We start from the raw sequence: 2500 nt of genomic DNA, 5'->3' as shown, positions 1-2500 counted from the left end.
TAGGAGACTTAGTGCCTCTTTCCGTGTCCTACTGATGATAAGGATGGCTTGATACCATTTTCTAAGCCCAGTATATTGAGAAAAGAAGTAAGTGAAGAAGAAGTGTGGAGTCGAAAGTGGTTCTCCAATTTCTCTCCACTTGCTAAAATTGCAAAGTCTCCATTATAGCATAGAAGAGAGCGTTAAAGTCGGGGATGGAAGAGGATGAAAATGGGAAGTTTACTTATAGAGAGAAGTGAGAAATGCCCTGTGTGCACACACCGGTGTCTGACCATAGAATACATTTAAATAATGCCTCTAGAAAAGAGCTATGCATGTGTGTCTCAGTGGCCTAATGGATAAGGCACTGACCTCCTAAGCCAGGGATTGTGGGTTCAAGTCCCATCTGAGGTGATAACAAAAATCCTCCCTCTTTCTTTTCCAGAAAATTAGGTAGATTTATTACATGCTTCCTCTCGGAAGTTTATGAGGGATTAGGTACTTTGAAACTGTCCCATTTTACTTGTGTACACTTCACAGTCATTTTAGTGTTCTGAAACTGCAAAGTAGATTATTAAATGCCTATTTTTGTGAGATGCATTTTCGACCGGCCAGAACATATTCTTTTGGAAAAAATGATTTGAATTGGATTGGTGTGAATCTTGCTTCTAGGGGTGGTGACAGGCTTTCAGCTACTTGAATAGGTCAAGCCAGGATTCATAAAACTTATACAAACTATGTGAGTGTGAAAAATTAGCATATGCAGGAAGGAGCAATTTGTACTACTTTCAAAACAGTTTCACTCCACGTCTGGAAACGTCCAGAGCTATGTAGAGCATACAAATGAGCTTTAAACTCATGAGGAAAGAGGTTTGTATGAAAAAAGGAAAACAAAAGCATATCGTACTCATAAAATTCTCAATATATAGATTCCAAAAAAGTGCTTCCAGCGAAAAGAGCTGAAAGAACACTATGGGATGTAAACCTGAATACCTTTCAATAATATGTTCTCCATCCATGCATACCACCTACATGATAAAAATCATCTCAGGTGAACGGATGACTGCGTGGCCTAATGGATAAGGCGTCTGACTTTGGATCAGAAGATTGAGGGTTCGAGTCCCTTCGTGGTCGTTTTTGGCCAATGGTCACACAATCTGCTTTACATTCAGAGTGAAAAAAGTATTTTCCAATACTCTTGTAGTCCTCACTTTCTCATTACTAATCATTAATAAAGTGGAGTACATACTGTAAACTCATTCAGGTTGCATCTTCAGGCTAACTACTTGTGCATTTTAGTGGCATTAAAAAGTGCTTCTATGCCGACGCACTGAATATGTAATAGGTTTGCAGAATTTTGACGTGACAGAATGGGTTTTTAGCTTAAGTGTGTGTAGAAGAACTTCAAGGTGTGTGCCTATGTCTGCATAGAGTGGTACATGTGTAAAATCTGTATGATTTGGGCAGTTAAAGTGCTGATTTTGCCTCGGAGTAAGAAAAGTACTACACAAAATGTATAAAGGATCGGCACATTGGCTGCCTTTGCTGATGCCCCCGTTGCCTAATTTGTAGTGCAATGGTTAAGTTGCAGAGTGTGGTTGAACTTGGTTAGGAGACTTAGTGCCTCTTTCCGTGTCCTACTGATGATAAGGATGGCTTGATACCATTTTCTAAGCCCAGTATATTGAGAAAAGAAGTAAGTGAAGAAGAAGTGTGGAGTCGAAAGTGGTTCTCCAATTTCTCTCCACTTGCTAAAATTGCAAAGTCTCCATTATAGCATAGAAGAGAGCGTTAAAGTCGGGGATGGAAGAGGATGAAAATGGGAAGTTTACTTATAGAGAGAAGTGAGAAATGCCCTGTGTGCACACACCGGTGTCTGACCATAGAATACATTTAAATAATGCCTCTAGAAAAGAGCTATGCATGTGTGTCTCAGTGGCCTAATGGATAAGGCACTGGCCTCCTAAGCCAGGGATTGTGGGTTCGAGTCCCATCTGAGGTGATAACAAAAATCCTCCCTCTTTCTTTTCCAGAAAATTAGGTAGATTTATTACATGCTTCCTCTCGGAAGTTTATGAGGGATTAGGTACTTTGAAACTGTCCCATTTTACTTGTGTACACTTCACAGTCATGTTAGTGTTCTGAAACTGCAAAGTAGATTTTTAAATGCCTATTTTTGTGAGATGCATTTTCGACCGGCCAGAACATATTCCTTTGGAAAAAATGATATGATTTGGATTGGTGTGAATCTTGTTTCTAGAGGTGGTGACAGGCTTTCAGCTACTTGAATAGGTCAAGCCAGGATTCATAAAACTTATACAACCTATGTGAGTGTGAAAAATTAGCATATGCAGGAAGGAGCAATTTGTACTACTTTCAAAACAGTTTCACTCCACGTCTGGAAACGTCCAGAGCTATGTAGAGCATACAAATGAGCTTTAAACTCATGAGGAAAGAGGTTTGTATGCAAAAAGGAAAACAAAAGCATATCGTACTCATAAAATTCTCAATATATAGATTT

Source organism: Triturus cristatus, chromosome 4_1 (genome assembly GCF_964204655.1).
Source record: "Triturus cristatus chromosome 4_1, aTriCri1.1, whole genome shotgun sequence".
NCBI lineage: Eukaryota > Metazoa > Chordata > Amphibia > Caudata > Salamandridae > Triturus > Triturus cristatus.
This window is presented reverse-complemented; position numbering follows the sequence as displayed.